Here is a 27,415-nt window from a genome sequence, read left to right on the forward strand (position 1 = left end):
CAGCTTGAACTGGGTTTTCCTTTGGAGTCTAATTTAAAAATTATTCTTTTAGTGCTCTTAAATAAGGCAGTTAAAATAAGGAAATATGCAATTATGTTTCAAGTCCTTAAAATCCTCCTTCTACAAGTTCTTTATCTAAGCTGAGGTACTCATTTTTGCCTGGCACATCTTTTTGTATATGCTGCACAGTGTCCCAATCAAATGCTTCTAAAAGAGTGAGAAAACTTGGAAGCTACAAAAAACATACATGAAAATAGGCATTACAAAACATGATTTTTACATTATTAAAAAAATTAAATACTGATTTTTTTTTTTTGTGTGTGCAATGTTCATGCCTAAAATACAGCACTTATATTGTCCTGGAATACTAAAAATGTGATTCTCTGTTAGTGCAGACAAGTTTGCTGGCTGGGAAGAATTATTGTGAAAATTAAACCTTCTTTATAGGAAGTGGGTAGAGAGGCTGTGTGATCGACAGCCAGGGGAGGTGTGGCTATGGCTGCATAAACAAAGTGATTTAACTCCTAAATGGCAGAGAATTCAGCAGTGAGACTGCGGGGGGAAACTATACACCAAAACTGCTTCATTAAGCTGAAGTTGGTTTGGTGCTTAGAATGCTCCTTTAAAATAAGTATTTTCAAAAATAGTGACAATAAGGGTAATTCACAAAAGTTTAAATTGTCTGGGAAAGTGTGTTATCCAGCAAAAGTTCCACTTGCCACCTTGGGATTTATGAGTGGAAATTGAGCACTAGTGAGGGACCTTTGCAGTCTACTTGAGCCCAGAAGCTGGCACTCCCCGCTAGCAGTGAAGGCAGGACAAGCTGGGCTTCAGATGTAGTCTCCTCACCCCAGCGATACCTATTGTACTGACAGAATGCTGTATGCCATCAGACTACATTCTGACTGTCACTCACACTCCACTGAGCATGCTATAACCGCTGGTCTGAAAGCAGTGCTCAGCGTGTCTCACAGTGATATGAGTCCATAGGGCAGTGTATAAAAAAATACTGTGTTCATTTTTTTCTGGTGTCTTACCAGTTGAGCTTATTTATTCCCTTATTTGTGCCCAAATTATCCTCATTGCATCTTCTCTGTCACTTTATTTCCCTTTTCTTTTTCCCCCACAAATTTGTCACTTTCAATGGATAGAAAGGAAAGGTGTAAACATGCAGTTTTTCCGACACTGTTGGGTTTTCTGTGACATTCTTCCTTATTGTGCAATGAATAAACAAATCCTTAAAACTTTCAAATCTGACTTTTTTAATATTGCTCATTTTGTGACTGCAATCAATAGTAAAATCATAAAAAAGGAACAAAAAAATGTAAAACAGGAAGTGCAAGAAAGACGATCATTTTGGTGCATTACAGATAAAGCAGAAAAAAGTCACCAAAGTGGAAAGTGTTTAGGAAGATTTTTTAGCATATTGAAGCCCATGGAACAACGCAGTAGGAGGAGTGGGCCTTGACAGAGCCAGGAAGTGGGCAGGTGCTAGTGTTTGGGGGTTGGATTAGTTTAATGGAGCTTGGGGGCGGAGACAGGGAGTATAAAGAGCAGCCATTTTAGAATAGGGGCCATTTTAACCAGAGCCTTTCTTACCTGTAAATTGTGTCAGGTCGGCGAGGTTCTTTTTCTTTGTCGTTTCTGCAGGATTATGGCGTCGCTAGATGAGATCCTGGATGGTGTTCGGGCAGCTGTGAAGGACAGAGGACTGGATTGGCTTCATCAGCAGTTGGGGACTGCCGGGCCTGCTCCTGCGGTACCGGCCCGTCGACCGGCGAGGAGGACGAGACCACCTCAGCGTTTGAGCCCGGGCGCTGGGCCCGCAGCGCGGCGGAGGAGGAGCCCTTCGGCGGGATGTGGTGTGACCGACGGTCCGGGTGAGGCCCGGTCAACAGAGCCAGGCAGGCGCACGGCTCGCTCCGGTGGGCGCGGCAGCGGCCTGGCGAGGACGGCCGCACAGCGCATGGTGGCGGATGGATCCAAGCCACGCGGTTCCGCGGCTGGCAGGAGGAACGGTCCGGGCGGATCTCAGAAGACGGCCGGGACGGAGGCCAGGCCGGCTGGGAGTCATGTGAGCGGCGGCACGAAGCGGACATGTCCCGGTGAGTCAGCCACTAGTGCGAATGCTGGAGGGCAGGGGAGTGATGGTGATGGCGGATGTATGACGGCCCCTCAGGCCGTGGGGGGAGGCCAGGACAGCGGAGTGATGGCAGGGACGTCTCAGGCTGAGGCAGGTCAGGGAGACAGATGCAGGGACAAGGGGACCTCACAAGAAGTGAGTGGGTCTGGGCACACGGCAGGCTGCCAGGATAGCGATGATGAATCTGGCTTGGGGCAGACGGCCGAGGAGAGGCCAGGCTCGGCACTGACAGTTGAGGGACAGGGTGCTCATACTGTTAAGCTGGTTCGGGATGTCAGCGGTAGGCGAGAGGGCCCATCTGGCCGCTCCCAGGGTCAGCTTCATGACAGGGAGGCCGCAGGGAGTGAGTGGAGAGCAGAATAAGCTTCTCTGGCGTCAGGCGCAGCGTTTCGAGGAGCAGAACAAGGAGTTCAGGGAGCAGGGAAAGATCACCTGCTCGGAGCGGGTGCAGCGTAGCAGGCTCATGTTGCAGGAGGCGTGATTCCAGGGATAGCAGGAGGAGGAGTCAGCGGAGAAGATCAGGTTCGCCGGGAGAGAGGCTCAGTGATCGGTGGAGGGGACCACCTCGTGAGGGCAGTCGCCCTGCGAGACGCAGCGTTGCTGAGGAGGATTGGGAGGAACGTAGGGAGGAAAGGCGGGTGAGGAAGGTTCAGGACAGACTTCCCAGATTTCCTTCTCCCTACAGGTCGCGGAGCAATACCCCTACGGTCTCGAGGCGAGTCCAGGCGGATGGGAGTCGGCGACAACGGGATTCTCCGGTGCCTGAAAAGGTGGACGGAAGGACGGCGCCTCTGCAGCCAGCTGCGGCCAGAGGTTCGAGTGGTGAGTTCCCACACACACGACACCCAGGACAGTTGTTAAATGATTTAAGAACATTTTTAGATTCTTGGTCTGGGACAGAGGGGTCGCCTGCGCAATTCGGGAAGGTGTGGGCGCGAGAGAGTAGTCGGGACACGGCTGCAGGGCTCGGGGGGACACAGCTGTCCGCGCACGGCGGAGGTGAGTCAGGGGCCATTTTAACCAGAGCCATTTTAACCAGAGGCTGAGTTGTCTGGGTTGGAAGGAGGGGGCGAGGAGCGTGAGGTAGGTGATGTCCCGGATGCGGCGCGGCAGAATGTGCACGTGTCCTTCGCGGGCCCCCTCGGATGTCATTTAAAAGTGGAAGTGAAAGAGAAGATATGGAAAGGTGAGTTTGTGGAGTTATTTTCCCTCCTTCCCCTAGAGGAGTTCTTAGACTTGAAGGAGGAGGATAAGAAGGATGCCAAAAAGGAGGAGGAGGAGAAAAGGCGGAGGTATCGCAAGATACCTAAGACCTTTGGGAATTGGTTGAGGGCCTTCTGCATTCTAGCTAGTGTAATCGGGGAGAAGGCTCCGGGGCGTTGCTCAGAACTATTTTGTTATTTGGATGGGATAGGTGATGCGTACCGAACCTACGGAGGTTTGGCTTGGTGGAGGTACGACGAACAATTTCGTCAGCGGCTGGCAGCGAATGCGAGCATGCGGTGGGACCAAATGGACCTGCCGTTATGGATGCGCCTTATGATGGCCCAGAAGACGGCGCCCTTTCCTGGGGCAGCCGGCACGGCCTCAGGGGCCGGGTCGGCTGGGCAAAAGAAAGGTTTCTGTTGGATGTTCAACGAGGGACATTGCAAATGGGGAAATAATTGCAGGTTCCGGCACGAATGCTCAGGCTGCGGGGGGACCCACGGTGTCAACCGTTGTTTCAAAAAGGGTAAGTCTGGCGGGGGAAGTGGGCCCGCAGGGGCGGCAGCTACCGCAGCTTCCGTTGGGAGTGTCTCCGGTGAAAATAGACGTGATGTTGCCTTGGCTAAGGCGATACGTTAACAGGGAAGATGCTATTTTCTTGTGGCGGGGTTTTCGGGAGGGGTTCTTTATTCCCTACGTAGTTAGGGGACCTGGTACGTTATGTGGGAATCTTAAGTCAGTGCGGGAACACCCAGAGGTAGTGAAGGACAAGCTAAGTAAGGAAGTGCAACTGGGGAGGATGGCGGGACCGTTCTCGGCACCGCCATTGCCCGATTTGCGAATATCCCCGCTGGGCGTGGTCCCCAAGAAGGAGGCAGGCAAATTCAGGTTGATTCACCATTTATCGTACCCGAAAGGGGCTTCGGTGAATGATGACATCGACACGGCTCTTAGCTCCGTCTCTTATACGTCATTTGACAAGGCAGTCGAGTTGGTTCGGAGGCTGGGGCATGGTGCGCTGATGGCAAAGGTAGATGTGGAAGCAGCATTTCGACTGCTCCCGATACACCCGGACTGCCATCATCTGCTCGGTTGCTGTTTTGAAGGGGAATATTTTGTTGATCTGTGCCTGCCTATGGGGTGTTCGATCTCGTGCGCCTATTTCGAGAGGTTTAGTACCTTCTTGGAGTGGGTTGTGCGGACGGAATCGGCAGGGGGTGCGGTGGTGCATTACCTCGACGATTTTTTTTGCGTGGGCCCGCGGGACTCGGACCGCTGTAAACAGATATTGGACGTGTTTCAGTGGGTGGCGCACAAAGTAGGGGTTCCCCTGGCGGAGGACAAGACGGTAGGGCCTACGACGTGCCTTAGTTTTTTGGGCTTAGAAATTGACTCCAGTAAATGGGAATGCAGGTTACCGGGGGACAAATTATCACGGCTACGGGAGCTGGTGGCCACGGTAGGGAGGGCCAAGAAGGTGACACTGCGTGGGCTCCAATCGCTGGTAGGGAGCCTTAATTTCGCGTGCCGGGTCATACCCATGGGGAGGGTTTTCTGTAGGCGCCTTGCGCAAGCTACGAGTAAGGTGCGTCTGCCGTCACATTACATTAGGGTTTCGGCGGATATGAAGGCGGATTTAATGGTGTGGGACCGGTTCTTGCAGGATTTTAATGGGACGGTGATTTTTCGAGAGCCGGCGGCATCAGGGGAGGTTGTTGGTCTATACACCGACGCTTCTGGTAGCATAGGCTTTGGGGCTTACCTGGGGGGTCACTGGTGCGCTGAGCCATGGCCTGAGGCCTGGAGGCAGAGCTCGCTGGTTAAAAACCTAGCGTTTCTGGAGCTATTCCCGGTGGTGGTAGCGGTGAGTTTGTGGGGGCGGGTGTTGTCCAACAAGCATATTATATTTCACTCGGATAACATGGCGGTAGTACAGGCGATCAATAGTTTGTCGGCGTCGTCTCCCCCTGTTTTGTGTTTGCTGCGGCGTTTTGTCCTTCTTTGTATGTCTTTTAATTTGGTGTTTAGGGCTAGGCACATCCCTGGTATGTTGAATGTGGTAGCTGATGCGCTTTCTCGTTTTCAGTGGGAACGATTTCGGGAAGCGGCGCCGGAAGCTATGGCACAGGGGCAGGCTTGCCCTGGCGAGATGTGGCAGCTCGGGACCGCATGCTTGGGGAGTGTATAAAGAATTCTCTTGCGCCGAGCACTTGGTCAGGCTACGTCAAGGTTTGGAAAGAATGGGACGAGGCGGTACAGCAGGTAGGGGGTGACAGTTCGCAGGGGCAGAGGGTGGACGTGCTGTTGTGGGTACTGTGTCGCTTGTTTGCTAAACAGGCGTCACCGGCCGTGATAGATAGGTGCATGTCTGCCATGGCGTTTTTGTTCAAGTTCAACGGGTGGGAGGACATTACGAAGAATTTTCTAATACGCCAGGCTTTGAAGGGCTTTAAGAAGGGTAAGAAGCTCGCGGACCCGAGGCGACCGGTGTCGTTTTCGGTCTTGCAAAACCTGTTAAGGGTGTTGATCGATCTGTGTAATTCCCCTTTCGAAGTAGCACTATTTTCCGGGGCGTTTGTCTGGGCGTTTTTTGGTGCTTTTCGCATTAGTGAGCTGGTGAGTGCCAACAAGTCGGGGAACGGCGGTTTGATGTTCGAGGACGTGGTCATAGGTAATGATCAGGTGCAGATATGGCTGCGCCGGTCTAAAACGGACGTTTACGGCAAGGGACGTGCGGTGGTACTGTATGAGTTGCCAGGATCAGAGGCTTGCCCGGTGGCTTGTGGCACAAGGTACTGTGAGGTTCGGCCGGAAGGTAAGGGTTGTTTCTTTTTACACGCCGATGGTTCAGCGTTGTCGCGATTTCAGTTTCTGCGGGTCTTTCGAATGGGTTTGCAGAGAATGGGCCTAGAGCCGAGTCAATTTGGGACGCACTCCTTTCGCATTGGGGCAGCGACGGAGGCTGCGCGTTTAGGTTTGGGGGACGAGAAGATCAAACAAATAGGGAGGTGGGAGTCCGTGCGATTCCGCTCGTATGTAAGGCCAGATAAGTTGGTGTAATTGCTAGGGTGCAAGAATATGGGATGGGGACGTTGCCTTTTTTCTGCCACTAATTTTGTCTCTTTTCAGGTTTGGAAGTTTGGTTGCTGGGCCACTCGTATGTGTACTGGGCGGAGAAGAGAGCCGCAGTTCGCAGAAGCGGATCACAGCTGGGCTTTCCTTTGGAACGAGTGACTCTATGTTGGTTTGGTTTCAGGGGCGCTAGTTGGCAGAGTTTGTGTAATTTCTTGTTTCAGAAAGTGGTTGGTGGGTCGGTCCCGGATGTGGTATTGATTCATGGAGGGGGGAACGACTTAGGTGGGATTCCGCAAAGGGAATTGGTGAGAAGGATGAAAAGGGATGTGGATCGGCTGAGGGAGCTGGTTCCTGGTGTGGTGGTGGTGTGGTCTGAGATGGTTCCGCGCTTTGCGTGGCGGCACGCCAGGGATCCGGCTGCAATAGCTCGATCGAGGGGTAAGGTTAATAAGATTATGTCAGTTTTTATTAGGCGTTCTGGGGGCGTAGTGGTGCGTCACAGAGAGTTGGAGGGCATGTTACCTGGGTATTTCAGGAGGGACGGTGTACACCTGTCAGACGTGGGGAACGATTTGTTGAACCTTGGGTTCCACGAAGGTATTGAGCAGGCCCTGTTTAGGTGTCGTGGGGGTCGCACATGCGCTTAAGGAGGTCAAGCCATGTGCTGTGGCGGAACAGGGCATAGTAGAAATTGGAATTTGGCGTAGAGTTTGGACTGGACAGGCCGAGGTGTAGGCCTGATGGAATTAAGGACTGGTTGGTTCTAGCTCTTCGGTGGCGACGAACCTGTGGGTGTAGGGGTGTCTGAGGTACACCCCTACAGTTAACAATATGATGTGGGGCCTCTTTGGTAGGCCGTGTTTCAAGTGAATTGTTATTTGTTATATATTGTTCAATTGGTAGGGTCATTGTCAGGGGTACTGTGTGGGGGGTATAGTAATTTAATGTATAGTTGGACAATGACCCTAAATTATGTTAATTATGTTAATTTATGATAATTTAATTAATAAAAGCTGTGGACTTTATACTCCAACAGAATTAACTGTGTCCGTGTCTTATTTAGTTTAAGGTTATAGTGCATGACGAATATCGTCTGTACAAAGGTTTATATAAAAGTTTTAGCACATGCCGAATAACGTCTGTGCAAATGTCATGTGCATGCGCACAAAACGTGTCAATGTGAAAGTGCCCCAGCATTTTGTATACCTAGTCCCTCCAATGTCCCCTCTATATACTGTTTCTGGGCTACACACGGATCCTATAAGTACTGTTACTGGAAACACATATTTACAGACTGGCAGACCACATATAACAACAGGCAGGCACCTCGCCATGCATATGCATTAATACACAGATTTATTGTATATGGATTATTTTATCCCTTCCTATGGAATAGCCTGCCTACCGCCATCATACTCTCCCCTTGTCTTTCATCTTTTAAGAAGTGCCTTAAAACCCATCTCTTTAGGAAAGCTTATGGCCTCCAAGACTAACCCTTACCTCACATACCTGTCTCTTGCCCTCTCCTAAAGGGCAGCCCACCTTATTTGACTGCAAATTCCTGTCCTAATGTGTTTTACACCCTATTGTTCCTGTAAGTTTATTTGTAATTGTCCTATTATTTGTAATTGTCCTATTTATAGTTAAATCCCCTCTCATAATATTGTAAAGCGCTACAGAATCTGTTGGTGCTATATGTGACAGACCCCTTTTGGAGTGACAGATACCATCTCGGAGAATTGCCGTTGTATGTGGATTATTGTGGATTTCGGGTACTTGTGGATCCGTACGGTATACACCGCCACGTGGAGAGAACAATGGGTCGCGGCCATTTTGACCGCATGGACTAATGACCGAACTTTCCACACGACGAATTTCGACCTTACCGACAACGTACGCCCATGCTGGTCGACGGATCCAAAGTACCGAAATAAAGACACCGGATCCAAAGGAGAGTTTTTGTTTATCTTGTACAGTTCCTGCGTAATTGGTGCAAACGTGTATCTGGCGAACGGTCCAACCGATCTAGGGGATTTTCACGTATGTTGTTCCCTTAGATCTCCGTTCCCTAATACACGTAGCACATTGTATTTTCGTTGCATATTGTGTGTGTTATTAAACCTGTAATAATTGTAAAATATTCTGCCCGGTACAGTGGGAGTGACTCCCACTGTAAATGTATTATCTCCTCCGGATACGGGGAGGAGTTGTTGTACGGCATAAAAGCCCGAGTTGCAGAATAAACATTATTCCTACTTTGACCGTCAACACAGAGTCTCGTCTCGTGCTTGGAGGGGATGGCTATTACTTGGATTCGTAATTACTGGGACCCTGTTATGCTTTAGCTGACTTCAGCTTGTGGGGGAAAGGACACCTTCTCAGCGGCGTAAACCCCTACTACACCGGGGTGCCGCTACACTATATAAATGGCAATGGCAATAATAATAATAATAATTATATACCCCACACAGATTTACATACAGACATAAAACATAGCACTGACCTTCCACACACACACACACACACACACACTAACCCTCAACACACATACACCCCTGCATTTACACACACACGCTAACCCTCAACACACACACACCCCTGTATACACACACACACTAACCCTCAACACACATACACCCCTGTATACACACACACACACTAACCCTCAACACACATACACCCCTGCATATACACACACACACACACACCTGCATTTACACACACACACACCTGCATTTATACACTTACTTACACACACACACACACACTAACCCTCAACACACATACACCCCTGCATTTACACACACACGCTAACCCTCAACACACACACACCCCTGTATACACACACACACTAACCCTCAACACACATACACCCCTGTATACACACACACACTAACCCTCAACACACATACACCCCTGCATATACACACACACACACACACACCTGCATTTACACACACTTACTTACACACACATACACTAACCCTCAACACACATACACCCCTGCATATATACACACACACACACCTGCATTTACACACACTTACTTACACACACATACACTAACCCTCAACACACATACACCCCTGTATTTACACATGTTCTGTCCCTTGATTTGCACATACTACCTGACATGTATATACACTTACACACAGGTCAGGGTTTTATTCAGGGGCATTGATAAGGCCTAGGTTTCTTGAACCGCTTTCGGGGTTATCCAGGCTAAACACACATTCAGGGTACTGCACCAGTTAATTTATTCGAGTTAGCCAGGAAGCCAATGGTGTGGCCATGTGCTAGTATTGGGAACCAGTGCTTGGGGTTCTGTATAAAGAATAATTCTAGGCCAACATCCATCCATTGGTTTCCGTGGTGACTGCTCCATCGTATTACTTTGCATCAGGAGTAGTTTCAGTCTGTCACTGGAGAGAAATCTCTCCAACTTATCAGCTTTTAGTACATCTCAGCGCTGTGCTGGAGGGCGTTTGAGGAGAGCAATCTGGGTGATTTGTCACTAACTTTGTTTCCAGGGCTGCTGATAAACTCCCTTATAATTAGTTCATTTATGTCAAATGATAGAAATTGCTCACTGCAGAGTGACTCATTGCTCACATCCTGCCCACAGCTTCCCTCACACAACATGCGCTGCTTTCCACCACCACCACAAGCACTGCAAACACACAGCTTGCTCTGACAACCTCCCACTCATTTTAACAAGGCTAGGGAGGCGTCAGACACCTTGCTGAGGGCCTTGGGAGTTGTGTTTAATAACCGCTAGAGAGCTATGTTTGGACAAATCGTTTGCCAGATGTTGAAATGGTTTTTAACTATATTAGTGACCCAGCACTTGTTAAAGGAAGCCAATTAACGGATCTTGTGCTTTACTTTGCTGGTCAGGAATTATCTAGGTCTGCAACTCTCTTGAACAAAGGTTGTCTCAGAGTGGTGGTAGCTGCAGTTAAATAACAACTAGACAGCTGAACTATGGATACCCTTCTAGTGTTTATACCAGGAGAAGGAGATACGTGGCCCTCCAGTGCAGTCTAAGACTCCCATTATCAGGGGTAGCTGAGGATGATGAGAATTGATGTCTTTAACAGTTGTAGAGGATGTATTGATACTATTAATATATATATTTAGACATGTGCGTTATAAGGTCATGCAGTCGTTACTATACTCCCTGTCGTCCAATAGATAAAGCTCCGATTAAGACAGAATACTTACAGCAGACATCGTAACGCTCTGACTCAGACACAATCTACCAATGTACCAGCCGCCATTAATACTCCAAGCCCACGCACTCAATGATGTGCGCTTTGTTTTTACCCCGAGGGGTGTATTCGCTGAACAGCCGCTATTGTTTATAAAATGTATTTATTTATAAAATATTTTACCGGGAAGGATACATTGAGATTTCTCGTTTTCAAGTATGTCCTGAGTCCACAAAACATTGCATTGATACAGGGGTACAGGGATAATAGGATACAATTAAATACAAAAACAATATTAATACACAATATATACAAAATTTAACATAGAACAGGCAGGAAATATATAATCGACCATGACAGGTGCATTCTGTTTTGAGATATGTAGAGAGGGATCTCTTAAATGACTTTAGATTTGGGGAAGATTTGAAAGTGTGCGGGAGGTCGTTCCATAATTGCGGCGCTCTGTAGGAAAAGGAGGATCAGGCTGCTTACCAAGTTACTAAATTAAAGCTAAAACAGAGTTGGAGATTTTTCCAAACCTGTCTAGTTTAGCCAACGCTTGTATCTCAGTTGTCACTTCAACACTGAATGTTTGTGTAAAAAACGAGCATTGCTGTCACCCATTGCTTAGTGAACATCACATCTACATGCTGATGGGACAAAACAGGGGCATCTCTGCCTGGCACGCATGCCCACTCAGGCTAGCCCACGCCCTGTGCTGTGTCAAAGCACTCTCATATTGGCTCTGTGCCTTGTGTATAACTTATCCATAGTGTCTAATGATGAGCTGTGCTTATTGGAAGCAATCCTCCGGTCCCCCAGATACGGGACCAGGGAACACATCCAGGACATTGCGACAGGGGTCCCACAAGGCAGAAAGCAGTTTCTAAATAAAAGCCATGAGATAAAGGGTATGGTGTGAATTATTCTGTGAATAGGGAAGTTGTCCTGCCCTTTATCTAAAAGTGGAACAACTGATAAGTAAATTAAAATATTATGGGATTCCCCACCTTACACTATAGTGGATTGTCTCATGAATTAAAAAACAATACATCTCTCTGGTGTAGTATTTGTATCCCAGCTAAACATTGGTCCCCTATACAACCTTAAAGCCCAGATTCCATGTTAAGCTGACATAGACAAATTCAGTCAGACTGCAGGTTGTGAGAGGTGCAGCTTAATCACCCGGCCGCACAGTCACCCCAACTCACCCTGCCGCACAGTCACCCCCCAACTCACCCTGCCGCACAGTCACCCCCCAACTCACCCTGCCGCACAGTCACCCCCCAGCACACCCTGCCGCACAGTCACCCCCCAACTCACCCTGCCGCACAGTCACCCCCCAACTCACCCTGCCGCACAGTCACCCCCCAACTCACCCTGCCGCACAGTCACCCCCCAGCACACCCTGCCGCACAGTCACCCCCCAACTCACCCTGCCGCACAGTCACCCCCCAACTCACCCTGCCGCACAGTCACCCCCCAACTCACCCCGCCGCACAGTCACCCCCAAACTCACCCTGCCGCACAGTCACCCCCCAACTCAACCTGCCGCACAGTCACCCCCCAACTCAACCTGCCGCACAGTCACCCCCCAACTCAACCTGCCACACAGTCACCCCCCAACTCACCCTGCCGCACAGTCACCCCCCAACTCACCCTGCCGCACAGTCACCCCCACACTGTCATCCTCATAAATACAAAGTCACCTCTCTCACACACACACAACACAGCTTTGCCATAAACACAACACAATTTCAAATTTAAGGCCAAAATAGCCAAACTCCCAAATATGCTGCTAGAATGCTGCTGCTAGATTGATTTTCCTCTCTAGTCGTTTCTCTCACACCTCACCCCTCTGCCAGTCCTTACATTGGCTTCCTGTATGCTATAGGAGTCAATTCAAGGTACTAACTCACACCTATAAAGCACTGAACAACTCTAGCCCCTCTTATATCTCCTCACAGATCCATAGGTATGTCCCTTCTCGGTCTCTCCGTTCTGCCCGTGACCACCTCCTGTCCGTTGTCCGCACTCGTACGGCCAACTCGCGCTTGCAGGACTTCTCGCGGGCGGCTCCCTTCCTATGGAATAGCCTGCCTACCGCCATCAGACTCTCCCCTAGTCTTGCATCTTTTAAGAAGTGCCTTAAAACCCATCTCTTTAGGAAAGCTTATGGCCTCCAAGACTAACCCTTACCTCACATACCTGTCTCTTGCCCTCTCCTAAAGGGCAGCCCACCTTATTTGATTGCAAATTCCTGTCCTAATGTGTTTTACACCCCACCTCCTATAGAATGTAAGCTCGTTTGAGCAGGGTCCTCTTCAACCTATTGTTCCTGTAAGTTTATTTGTAATTGTCCTATTTATAGTTAAATCCCCCTCTCATAATATTGTAAAGCGCTACGGAATCTGTTGGCGCTATATAAATGGCAATAATAAATAAATAGCGATGCTTCCAGTCTGACTACGTTAGCCATAAATCTGAAATTCACTTTAGATTCTAACTTTAGTGGATAACCCTTTAGTGGATTAACCCTTTTAGTGGATAACCCTTTAGTGGATTAACCCTTTAGTGGATTAACCCTTTTAGTGGATAACCCTTTTAGTGGATTAACCCTTTTAGTGGATTAACCCTTTAGTGGATAACCCTTTAGTGGATAACCCTTTTAGTGGATTAACCCTTTTAGTGGATTAACCCTTTTAGTGGATTAACCCTTTAGTGGATTAACCCTTTTAGTGGATAACCCTTTAGTGGATAACCCTTTAGTGGATTAACCCTTTTAGTGGATTAACCCTTTTAGTGGATAACCCTTTAGTGGATTAACCCTTTTAGTGGATAACCCTTTAGTGGATTAACCCTTTAGTGGATAACCCTTTAGTGGATTAACCCTTTTAGTGGATTAACCCTTTTAGTGGATTAACCCTTTTAGTGGATTAACCCTTTAGTGGATAACCCTTTTAGTGGATAACCCTTTAGTGGATTAACCCTTTAGTGGATTAACCCTTTAGTGGATAACCCTTTAGTGGATTAACCCTTTTAGTGGATAACCCTTTAGTGGATTAACCCTTTTAGTGGATTAACCCTTTTAGTGGATAACCCTTTAGTGGATTAACCCTTTTAGTGGATTAACCCTTTTAGTGGATAACCCTTTAGTGGATAACCCTTTAGTGGATTAACCCTTTTAGTGGATAACCCTTTAGTGGATCAACCCTTTTAGTGGATAACCCTTTAGTGGATTAACCCTTTTAGTGGATTAACCCTTTAGTGGATTAACCCTTTTAGTGGATTAACCCTTTAGTGGATTAACCCTTTAGTGGATTAACCCTTTTAGTGGATAACCCTTTAGTGGATTAACCCTTTTAGTGGATTACCCTTTTAGTGGATTAACCCTTTTAGTGGATAACCCTTTAGTGGATAACCCTTTAGTGGATTAACCCTTTTAGTGGATTAACCCTTTTAGTGGATTAACCCTTTAGTGGATAACCCTTTTAGTGGATTAACCCTTTAGTGGATTAACCCTTTAGTGGATTAACCCTTTTAGTGGATTAACCCTTTAGTGGATTAACCCTTTAGTGGATTAACCCTTTTAATGGATAACCCTTTAGTGGATTAACCCTTTAAGTGGATTAACCCTTTTAGTGGATAACCCTTTAGTGGATTAACCCTTTAGTGGATTAACCCTTTTAGTGGATTAACCCTTTAGTGGATTAACCCTTTAGTGGATAACCCTTTTAGTGGATAACCCTTTTAGTGGATAACCCTTTAGTGGATTAACCCTTTTAGTGGATAACCCTTTAGTGGATAACCCTTTTAGTGGATAACCCTTTTAGTGGATAACCCTTTAGTGGATAACCCTTTTAGTGGATAACCCTTTAGTGGATAACCCTTTAGTGGATAACCCTTTTAGTGGATTAACCCTTTTAGTGGATTAACCCTTTTAGTGGATAACCCTTTTAGTGGATTAACCCTTTTAGTGGATAACCCTTTAGTGGATTAACCCTTTTAGTGGATAACCCTTTAGTGGATCAACCCTTTTAGTGGATCAGCCCTTTTAGTGGATTAACCCTTTTAGTGGATTACCCTTTAGTGGATTAACCCTTTTAGTGGATAACCCTGTTAGTGGATAACCCTGTTAGTGAATAACCATTTTAGTGGCAAACTCCCTTAAAAAAGGGGAGTTTGTCACATGGATAATCCTTTAGCGGAGAACTCTTTTAGTGGATAACCAACAAACAAATTCTTGGTTTGTTGGTTTAAAAGCTGATTTTATATTTTTTTTTACACGTGTTTTCTTTTTTTCAAATTCTTTAGTTTTGTTGTGCATCGATAAATCATGGATATCACATAGTTTACAAGATTAGAGGCCAGCGATAGTAATATCCAGCATATTCCAGCACTGAGTATAAACAATCATTAATTATTTATTATAAGCATTAATGTCATCAGGAGAAACATGTCAGCAAAGGTATAGGCTGCAGAATTTAGGCTTGCACTATATTGCTTGGCAGGTACCTGACTATTAGACTGAAAGATATTCTGGTAATGCAAGATCAGAAGTGAAGTAATAGAAAATAAATTGAACAGTGTTCCAGCATGCTAAAGCACAGTCGTGGAAAAACAGGAAAACAAAAAGCACTGGAGCCCCAAGAAGCTCAGAGCACAGACAATATTAGCAAAGGACTACGGTGTATGGGCATAGTAAGAGCATAATACATTGAGCATAATAATTACAGAGAATCTCTTATGCCACTCCAACCTCTACGCCTTCTGACAAAGTCCCAGCACAGAAATATGTCCAGCTCGGACTGCTCCACCAGCTCCAGAGCTCAAATGATGCCCTCGGATCCAGTCCTACAATGAGCCGTGATCGCTATTCCCGGAGAGGCCTCTATTGCATACCTCGCGCCGGAGGTCCAGTCTCCCGGGCGCAGGGATGCAATGTGGTGTTCCCCTCCACAAGGTCCGAGGTCCAGGTAAGTGGATGCAGGAACTAGGCATACGTGTTGAGTTGCTCGGCAGGACAAGTCAGAGAGCCTCTTCTCTCACTTCAAGGCATGTTGGTATTGCAATGGGACAGCTTGGGTCAGAGTGGAAAACAGGAGTCACCAGATAAATAATAAAGCTGCTTCTGCAGGAGCCATTGTGGCGGCCACCTTAGGTTTCAACCTCCGGTGTGCTCACAGCAGGCCTCTCCACTGGGAACCAGGATGACCCCCACCGGTCCACAGGGGGGAGAACGGGACGAGGAAGATGGTATTCAAGGCACCAATGTGCAGCATTCAGGCATGAGAGCAGAGCGATAGCTGTCCACTGCACTCCCATCCCAAGTAGGCCTCAGAGTCCGCATATCTTTTTAAGACCACCAAAGCACCAATTGTTGGGGACATCAACAGCCCCAATAGTTGCTGGCATTGCCATCTACAAATTTCCGGCTTTGGGTGAGTGCAAACGTAATTTAACGTTGAATAAACTCCATGGCCTGCAGGAGCTGTGCTGACATGCAGCCAGCCAGCATGGTAGTCCGGCTCCCCCCCCACGGATATTTTCTTATTAAAGGGACACTGTAGGAAGTGTAACTGCTTCATTCCATTGAAGTGTTTATAGTGTCTGATGTCCCCCCAGTGCTGTCTTGACATTCAGAGTTTTTAATGGTTATATGCTAAAGCTAAAGTCCCCAGCAGCCCATCCCCTCTGTTCTGCCTAGGCTAATGACTGGCTGAGAGTGTCAGCTGACTGCTTTCAGCCTATCACAGCGCCCATTGCTGGTATGAATTGGTATGGCTAGAAGGAAGTGTGTAATCTCTACCTTAGCCACACCTAAAGCAAGGTTGGAACTATCAGACACCCAGGGCACAGAGTCAGTATTAAACTGTTGGAAAATAGTTTAATGCTGAAGGGAAAGACAGCACCAGGGGACTCCGGGCACTATTACCACGTCAATGAGATGAAATGGTTTAACACTGAATGGAGATTTTACAACAGGGTACTCCAAGCACTATATCGAAAATATTGAGTTATAGTCCCATTAATTCCTGCAGCTCTTATCATTCCTGGTCTTTTCGGCGATTCAGCTAATGTCTTGCAGCGGGTGGCAGTGTGCTTGGGCACCTTGCAGTATTTTTGTAGGGCAGATCTGGCCAAACTCCTTCTGTTACTTCCTCCATGTTCCCAGTGAGAATCTGTAGGGACACATGACGGTCAGCGTTGTTTTTTGTAAAAGATACTCCCTCTTCTGCTTTTACTGCTCCGAAAAGTTTAAAAATAAATAAGGAACACATAGGGGGAAAATGATCTGTGAAAAAGGGAAACATCTGTCTTAAAGAAATTTTACAGTGGAATGAAACACGGCATGCCCTGCTTGGAGACGCAGCATATTAAATAGGACCATCGCTGGCTCTTCCTCCAGACCTTTATACGGTTTATTCACTTTGGCCAAGCATTATTGTCTTGGATATTCACTAACATGACCCGATTTCTGCATGTTCAGGTGGGCTTGTCACCCAGGTAGGATGGTCTCAGGGACGGCCCACTGAATGTAGCCTACTGCATAGCTGTGTCAATATGAGGAGCTCTGGAGCAGGAACTGTCAGTGTTTACTCAGTGTACTCCTGGTTAGCTGTCCACCTGCTGTGGTTGGTAGTTTGTTCGATATGGCATTAGGCTAGGCAAGCATCAAACACTTAATAACGTCGATTGGTTTTGGTTTGGACTGGTTCATTTAGTGAAGTGAGAAGTGTATAAAGTATTGGTAAAGAAATTTTGAATACTTGCTTAGTTCATTTTCTACAAACAACCAACACAATGCTTTGCCTCGCAGAGACTCACTAGAACCGGTTAGATGCAAACGGGCAAACATTCAGTATGAGATACTAAATGGTTGGATGGGGACAATGTCCTTACAGAACTCCCTTTGCACCCCAAAGTGATAAATATTGTTTGAAGGACTCACCACAACCAGAGCGGTTGTTGTATCTTTTTTTTTTTTTTTAAATCCACTAAACGAAAATACAATACCATGGATCTTTTCAATTTAACTTTACACACTATGTATTTCATGTAGTATTTATAACCAAGAAGTTATTTGATGAGAATTTGTTTCAGGAGGAGTATAGGTATATTCCTGGGAAAATATAAACAGGTTTTTTTTGGTTTACCCTATTTATTATCTTTTATTTTTAGAATGATACAACAATACAAAAAAAGTGTGCAGCGCTTATGATAAATACACAAAGATATATATCAATGGTGTATCCACCTTATATGTGTATATAGATAAAAATAAGGATAAATACCCCAATATAATGGATGTCAGTGGGTTTATATCCTATACATGAGAGACAGGAAAAATCATAGCATAATACTGCAATAATAAGTCAGTCTAATATAGCAGTCTATATGGTCCACTCACATGTGTTGGAGCCTGTTAATGGATAAACTGGTTCAGGAAGTACCACTTTAGGAAAAAATTCGTTCCAATGAATTCCAGAAGGATAGAGCTTGATCCTCAAAATATGAGAGGGATAGGATAGGCAAACACCAATTAGGAATGTAACAAAAATATCATTTATTAAAAGACATATAAAATCTTACATTCAGGATTCTGTGATGCCAAAATAACGAGCACGTGCTCATTGGAAAGAATTTATCCTAAAGTGGTACTTCCTGAGCCAGTTTACCCATTAACAGGCTCCAACACATGTGAGTGGACTATATAGACTGCTATATTAGACTGACTATTATTGCAGTATTATGCTATGAGTTTTCCTGTCTCTCATGTATAGGATCTAAACCCACTGACATCCATTATATTGGGGTATTTATCCTTATTTTTATCTATATACACACATAAGGTGGATACACCATTGATATATATCTTTGTGTATTTATCATAAGCGCTGCACACTTTTTTGTATTGTTGTGTTATGGTTGTTGTGGGACTTTTGTGATTAAATCCCACTAGTGTGTTCTAGCAGCTGTTCTATAGCGCCACAAACTTTACCTTCCTTTTGGTTTTATTTTTAGAATGATGCCAGAATTCTATATGGCTGCCGCACTTTAAAGATATTATTACACTTTAATATTTTCACTAGCGCTGTGTAAAAGCACCTTATATTGTTTTGTGCCAATATCGTATCATTGTGCATTGTTTCTTTGGCCTCAGTGAAGCCAGCAGCTCCGAGGTGGCCTGTGAGACTTGTAATGGTTCTTGTGGTTTTTGAAGACAAGTCCACTCTTTGGAACCTCTGTTATCAGAAACTGCTATGTATTGTGTATTGCATTGGAAAATATTTTAATATTCCAGCCCCATATTATACCCATTCCCTGACAGGCCGCATAATGAACAATGAATACGCCATCGATTCAGACAGCTCACAGGCACGATATATATATATATGCTGCATTATATAATAGACTGCATTCTTATGTTAATCATTTTGGCTCATGTTTACAGGAAATCTAATCGCTGCATTAAGACATACATTCTAGAAAAAAATAATATTAATTGTTTGAATGCACAACATAAAGTAAGTAAGTATCTCACCCCAGCCTTGTTTCCTGTGCTGAGACCTTACAAGGAATTACCTCTCACTTCCCCATTTACTCCAGCAGAGCGCATACTCTGCCCTTTACCAGCTACAATGTAACCCAAGCTACAACACGTAGACATCTTGTGGCCACAGAATGAGAGCCACAAATAAACGTGGGCTGAAAGCAATACAGTGAGCTGTGCAAACAGAAAGGACCACATTATGGGCAGTGGGCTCACAATATCCCCCCAAAATTAGTAATGACACGGGATAGATTGTAGATACATTGATATTGGATACATAGATTAGACCCACGCTGGGTGTATTGCTGCCCCTATAGATTTATTGGATACATAGAATAGACCCACGCTGGGTGTTTTGCTGCCCCTATAGATTTATTGGATACATAGAGTAGACCCACGCTGGGTATTTTGCTGCCCCTACAGATTTATTGGATACATAGATTAGAGCCACGCTGGGTGTATTGCTGCCCCTATAGATTTATTGGATACATAGATTAGACCCACGCTGGGTGTATTGCTGCCCCTATAGATTTATTGGATACATAGATTAGAGCCACGCTGGGTGTATTGCTGCCCCTATAGATTTATTGGATACATAGATTAGACCCACGCTGGGTGTATTGCTGCCCCTATAGATTTATTGGATACATAGATTAGACCCACGCTGGATGTATTGCTGCCCCTATAGATTTATTGGATACATAGATTAGAGCCACGCTGGGTGTTTTGCTGCCCCTATAGATTTATTGGATACATAGATTAGAGCCACGCTGGGTGTTTTGCTGCCCCTATAGATTTATTGGATACATAGATTAGAGCCACGCTGGGTGTTTTGCTGCCCCTATAGATTTATTGGATACATAGATTAGAGCCACGCTGGATGTATTGCTGCCCCTATAGATTTATTGGATACATAGATTAGAGCCACGCTGGGTGTTTTGCTGCCCCTATAGATTTATTGGATACATAGATTAGAGCCACGCTGGGTGTTTTGCTGCCCCTATAGATTTATTGGATACATAGATTAGAGCCACGCTGGATGTAATGCTGCCCCTATAGATTTATTGGATACATAGATTAGAGCCACGCTGGGTGTATTGCTGCCCCTATAGATTTATTGGATACATAGATTAGACCCACGCTGGGTGTTTTGCTGCCCCTATAGATTTATTGGATACATAGATTAGAGCCACGCTGGGTGTTTTGCTGCCCCTATAGATTTATTGGATACATAGAGTAGACCCACGCTGGGTGTATTGCTGCCCCTATAGATTTATTGGATACATAGATTAGACCCACGCTGGATGTATTGCTGCCCCTATAGATTTATTGGATACATAGATTAGAGCCACGCTGGGTGTATAGCTGCCCATATAGATTTATTGGATACATAGATTAGAGCCACGCTGGGTGTTTTGCTGCCCCTATAGATTTATTGGATACATAGATTAGACCCACGCTGGGTGTTTTGCTGCCCCTATAGATTTATTGGATACATAGATTAGACCCACGCTGGATGTATTGCTGGCCCTATAGATTTATTGGATACATAGATTAGAGCCACGCTGGGTGTTTTGCTGCCCCTATAGATTTATTGGATACATAGATTAGAGCCACGCTGGGTGTTTTGCTGCCCCTATAGATTTATTGGATACATAGATTAGAGCCACGCTGGATGTATTGCTGTCCCGATAGATTTATTGGATACATAGATTAGACCCACGCTGGGTGTTTTGCTGCCCCTATAGATTTATTGGATACATAGATTAGACCCGCGCTGGATGTATTGCTGCCCCTATAGATTTATTGGATACATAGATTAGACCCACGCTGGGTGTATTGCTGCCCCTATAGATTTATTAGATACATAGAGTAGACCCACGCTGGGTGTATTGCTGCCCCTAAAGATTTATTGGATACATAGATTAGACCCACGCTGGGTGTTTTGCTGCCCCTATAGATTTATTGGATACATAGATTAGACCCACGCTGGGTGTTTTGCTGTCCCGATAGATTTATTGGATACATAGATTAGAGCCACGCTGGGTGTATTGCTGCCCCTATAGATTTATTGGATACATAGATTAGACCCACGCTGGATGTATTGCTGCCCCTATAGATTTATTGGATACATAGATTAGAGCCACGCTGGGTGTATTGCTGCCCCTATAGATTTATTGGATACATAGATTAGACCCACGCTGGATGTATTGCTGCCCGTATAGATTTATTGGATACATAGATTAGACCCACGCTGGGTGTTTTGCTGTCCCGATAGATTTATTGGATACATAGATTAGAGCCACGCTGGATGTATTGCTGCCCCTATAGATTTATTGGATACATAGATTAGACCCACGCTGGGTGTTTTGCTGCCCCTATAGATTTATTGGATACATAGATTAGAGCCACACTGGATGTATTGCTGCCCCTATAGATTTATTGGATACATAGATTAGACCCACGCTGGGTGTATTGCTGCCCCTATAGATTTATTGGATACATAGATTAGAGCCACGCTGGATGTATTGCTGCCCCTATAGATTTATTGGATACATAGATTAGAGCCACGCTGGGTGTATAGCTGCCCGTATAAATTTATTGGATACATAGATTAGAGCCACGCTGGGTGTATTGCTGCCCGTATAGATTTATTGGATACATAGATTAGAGCCACGCTGGATGTATTGCTGCCCCTATAGATTTATTGGATACATAGATTAGAGCCACGCTGGGTGTATTGCTGCCCGTATAGATTTATTGGATACATAGATTAGACCCACGCTGGGTGTATTGCTGCCGCTATAGATTTATTGGATACATAGATTAGAGCCACGCTGGGTGTATTGCTGCCCGTATAGATTTATTGGATACATAGATTAGACCCACGCTGGGTGTTTTGCTGCCCCTATAGATTTATTGGATACATAGATTAGACCCACGTTGGGTGTATTGCTGCCCCTATAGATTTATTGGATACATAGATTAGACCCATGCTGGGTGTATTGCTGCCCCTATAGATTTATTGGATACATAGATTAGAGCCACGCTGGGTGTATTGCTGCCCCTATAGATTTATTGGATACATAGATTAGAGCCACGCTGGGTGTATTGCTGCCCCTATAGATTTATTGGATACATAGATTAGACCCACGTTGGGTGTATTGCTGCCCCTATAGATTTATTGGATACATAGATTAGACCCACGCTGGGTGTATTGCTGCCCGTATAGATTTATTGGATACATAGATTAGAGCCACGCTGGGTGTATAGCTGCCCCTACAGATTTATTGGATACATAGATTAGAGCCACGCTGGGTGTATTGCTGCCCGTATAGATTTATTGGATACATAGAGTAGACCCACGCTGGATGTATTGCTGCCCCTATAGATTTATTGGATACATAGATTAGAGCCACGCTGGGTGTATTGCTGCCCGTATAGATTTATTGGATACATAGATTAGACCCACGCTGGGTGTATTGCTGCCCCTATAGATTTATTGGATACATAGATTAGAGCCACGCTGGGTGTATTGCTGTCCCGATAGATTTATTGGATACATAGATTAGACCCACGCTGGGTGTATTGCTGCCCCTATAGATTTATTGGATACATAGATTAGAGCCACGCTGGGTGTTTTGCTGCCCCTATAGATTTATTGGATACATAGATTAGAGCCACGCTGGGTGTATTGCTGCCCCTACAGATTTATTGGATACATAGATTAGACCCACGCTGGATGTATTGCTGCCCCTATAGATTTATTGGATACATAGATTAGAGCCACGCTGGGTGTTTTGCTGCCCCTATAGATTTATTGGATACATAGATTAGAGCCACGCTGGGTGTATTGCTGCCCCTACAGATTTATTGGATACATAGAGTAGACCCACGCTGGGTGTATTGCTGCCCCTATAGATTTATTGGATACATAGATTAGACCCACGCTGGGTGTTTTGCTGCCCCTATAGATTTATTGGATACATAGATTAGAGCCACGCTGGGTGTATTGCTGCCCCTACAGATTTATTGGATACATAGATTAGACCCACGCTGGGTGTATTGCTGCCCGTATAGATTTATTGGATACATAGATTAGACCCACGCTGGGTGTATTGCTGCCCCTATAGATTTATTGGATACATAGATTAGACCCACGCTGGGTGTATTGCTGCCCCTACAGATTTATTGGATACATAGAGTAGACCCACGCTGGGTGTATTGCTGCCCCTATAGATTTATTGGATACATAGATAAGAGCCACGCTGGGTGTATTGCTGCCCCTACAGATTTATTGGATACATAGATTAGACCCACGCTGGGTGTATTGCTGCCCGTATAGATTTATTGGATACATAGATTAGACCCACGCTGGGTGTATTGCTGCCCCTATAGATTTATTGGATACATAGATTAGACCCACGCTGGGTGTATTGCTGCCCCTATAGATTTATTGGATACATAGATTAGACCCACGCTGGGTGTATTGCTGCCGCTATAGATTTATTGGATACATAGATTAGACCCACGCTGGGTGTATTGCTGCCCCTATAGATTTATTGGATACATAGATTAGAGCCACGCTGGATGTATTGCTGCCCCTATAGATTTATTGGATACATAGATTAGAGCCACGCTGGGTGTATTGCTGCCCCTATAGATTTATTGGATACATAGAGTAGAACCACGCTGGGTGTATTGCTGCCCCTATAGATTTATTGGATACATAGATTAGAGCCACGCTGGGTGTATTGCTGCCCCTATAGATTTATTGGATACATAGAGTAGACCCACGCTGGGTGTATTGCTGCCCCTATAGATTTATTGGATACATAGAGTAGACCCACGCTGGGTGTATTGCTGCCCCTATAGATTTATTGGATACATAGAGTAGACCCACGCTGGGTGTATTGCTGCCCCTATAGATTTATTGGATACATAGATTAGAGCCACGCTGGGTGTATTGCTGCCCCTATAGATTTATTGGATACATAGATTAGAGCCACGCTGGGTGTATTGCTGCCCCTATAGATTTATTGGATACATAGATTAGAGCCACGCTGGGTGTATTGCTGCCCCTATAGATTTATTGGATACATAGATTAGAGCCACGCTGGGTGTATTGCTGCCCCTATAGATTTATTGGATACATAGATTAGAGCCACGCTGGGTGTATTGCTGCCCCTATAGATTTATTGGATACATAGATTAGAGCCACGCTGGGTGTATTGCTGCCCCTATAGATTTATTGGATACATAGAGTAGACCCACGCTGGGTGTATTGCTGCCCCTATAGATTTATTGGATACATAGAGTAGACCCACGCTGGGTGTATTGCTGCCCCTATAGATTTATTGGATACATAGAGTAGACCCACGCTGGGTGTATTGCTGCCCCTATAGATTTATTGGATACATAGAGTAGACCCACCCTGGATGTATTGCTGCCCCTATAGATTTATTGGATACATAGATTAGAGCCACGCTGGGTGTATTGCTGCCCCTATAGATTTATTGGATACATAGATTAGAGCCACGCTGGGTGTATTGCTGCCCCTATAGATTTATTGGATACATAGATTAGAGCCACGTTGGGTGTATTGCTGCCCGTATAGATTTATTGGATACATAGCTTAGACCCACGCTGGGTGTATTGCTGCCGCTATAGATTTATTGGATACATAGATTAGACCCATGCTGGGTGTATTGGTGCCCCTATAGATTTATTGGATACATAGATTAGAGCCACGCTGGGTGTATTGCTGCCCCTATAGATTTTTTGGATACATAGATTATTGCCCACGCTGGGTGTATTGCTGCCCCTATAGATTTATTGGATACATAGATTAGACCCACGCTGGGTGTTTTGCTGCCCGTATAGATTTATTGGATACATAGATTAGAGCCACGCTGGGTGTATTGCTGCCCCTATAGATTTTTGGATGCATAGATTAGACCCACGCTGCATGTATTGCTGCCCCTACAGCTTTATTAATAACTTTACCACTTTCTACATGACATAACCTGCATTTTAACCCCCCCACTTCCCCTTGTAAAGAAAAGCAGTAAATTGATATTCCATGGGATGCATATAAAATGTATAGACCCGGGTGTTCAAGTCTCAGTTGTGCAGGATTTAGGGATGATCTAAATCTGTTCCAGCAGGAATTACCTGTATTGAAGATATTTGACAGTAAGTGATTGATAATCCCAATCTGTAGGTAGGAGCAGGCAAAGAGGAATTCAACAATTCTAACTCGCCTCAAAAACCGTGTCAGGATTATTCATGAATTGCTGGAGGTTTTTCACTAAATTCTGTTTTCCAGTAAATTAAAAATTGAATTGCGAAATGTCAAAAAAGTGCAAATCTGGAAATTCTCCAACTGATGTATAATCACAGTTGGCTATTTGGCCTGAATTTTACAATACAAAGTGAATAAAATGCTTTGAACATATGTTGAATTCCTGACAGCTGACACTTTAATGTGGGTAATCCTGAGAGTTTGCAGCCACGAACACAGAGCTGTGTTAAAACTGCTGCCATTCTACATGAAGCCTCTTTTAAAGTTTCTTAAAGAGAGCTCTGATCACAGAGGCAAACAGATAAAAGAGACTTTTAGTAACGCAGGTCAGGTTCCAGTTAGATCATTGCACTCAGATCAGTTGAGCTAGTCCCTGTATGAGTTATAAAAGAGGGGGGCTCCCTTACCTGTCTGGTAGCACAATACGATTCGGATTGTCATGCACTGCATGCGATCTCACAGCTTGCATCTCTCTCCTGCCTAATGTAGAGGAAGCTCGTCCAGAAGCTTAAAAGGGAAATGCTTGGTTAACCCCTTTCCTGCCAGGCCGTAGGCTTGATGACATCGAGAGGTAAGTGGATAGTATCTTGCTGTGTTTTGGGTTTTCGTCCTCTAAGGCGCCTACTCAGACAGTTTTGGTTTAAACCAAACACAAAGCGATATCTTCTCCCATTTCCAGTTTAAGAAAGGATTATTTGATTGCATTTTAAACTACATAAATATTGTATTTCTAACTTAGTGCCCACAAGCTGAGGGGTGCAGCCTCCTTGCTTTCATGGACACACATCAACTTCCCATTTAGTAGGGTGGTGATAAATAAATAATAAAAAAAAGGCTGCCCTTCAGTCTGTGCCATTCATAGCACAATAATGAAAATCAAGTCATTCCCAAGAGGTTTAATAATCAGAGCCCCTATCCCTCAGGCTGTGAAATAAGTCTAAAGATTGGGGGTCGTATCGGTAGCTGGTGACTGGTCCCATAACTCCCATGTGTGATGGGTGAGGGGGGGTTTATAAATCAGGTTTATTATACTTTATTTATAAAGCGCCAGCACCTTCCGCAGCTATCCATGGGAACAATTAGTATAAAGACACAGTACAATATAATTAAGAGACAAAGCAAAATGTGACAAACAGACAGGAGGAGACGTGTGAGCTTACAATCTAGATTGGCCATCCACCTGCACTGAAATCCATAGGCTTCAAGATGCAGGTTAAATATTAAACAATATTAATAGTACCAAGATCCCTTGTTCCTCCCCACCCCCCTTATTAATGTGCAGCATGTGGTGGGTTAATAACACTCCTATCTCTATTTTCAGATAGGAAATAGTCATAGACTCCTGTTTCCAGACTTAAAATGAGGTGCGGTAAATATTAAATTTAGTCTTTACAGTTTCTGACAGGTGAACACATGTACAGTTGTGCTCAAATTATGAAATGTTGGCATGGATTTTGAAAATATGATTGATCGTGCAAAAATATATATTTTTTTGTAGACGGATAGTGATCATATGAAGCCATTTATCATCACATAATTGTTTGGCTCCTTTTTAAATCATAATAACAATCACCCAAATGGTCCTGATCATAAGTTTACATACCCTTGAATGTTTGGCTTTGTTACAGACACAAAAGGTGACACACACAGGTTAATTTCTCACACCTGCAATTAGTGTCTGTGTATTAATAGTCAATGTGTTTGTTAGCGCTCACATGGATGCACCGAGCAGGCTAGATACTGTCCCATGTGTTCCCTATTAAGGGTTAATAAGCATGTAGGGATGTATTTAAAAAATACCCCTTTCTGTCTCATTAGAGATATCTTTGCCAGAAGCTCAAGTAAGCAAGGTGAATGGTTAGAGTTAGGACCCACCTAAGAGGTCTGTCTTGACGTGGCAGGTGGGCATACCCTCTCATGGC

General features: G+C 45.1%; 1 protein-coding gene across 3 annotated transcripts in view; it reads right to left on the reverse strand.

Moving 5' to 3' along the window:
• The window catches only part of ARHGAP33 (Rho GTPase activating protein 33), a 93,665-nt gene extending 67,711 nt beyond the window's left edge, over positions 1-25,954 (reverse strand). For all 3 annotated transcript variants that reach the window (XM_063436573.1, XM_063436572.1, XM_063436575.1), the window contains exon 1: positions 25,901-25,954. The gene's annotated coding sequence lies outside the window, so the exon portion shown is untranslated. The remainder of the gene's footprint in view (positions 1-25,900) is intronic.
• Positions 25,955-27,415: the final 1,461 nt, after the last annotated feature.

Source organism: Pelobates fuscus, chromosome 11, assembly GCF_036172605.1.
Source record: "Pelobates fuscus isolate aPelFus1 chromosome 11, aPelFus1.pri, whole genome shotgun sequence".
NCBI classification, from domain to species: Eukaryota; Metazoa; Chordata; class Amphibia; order Anura; family Pelobatidae; genus Pelobates; species Pelobates fuscus.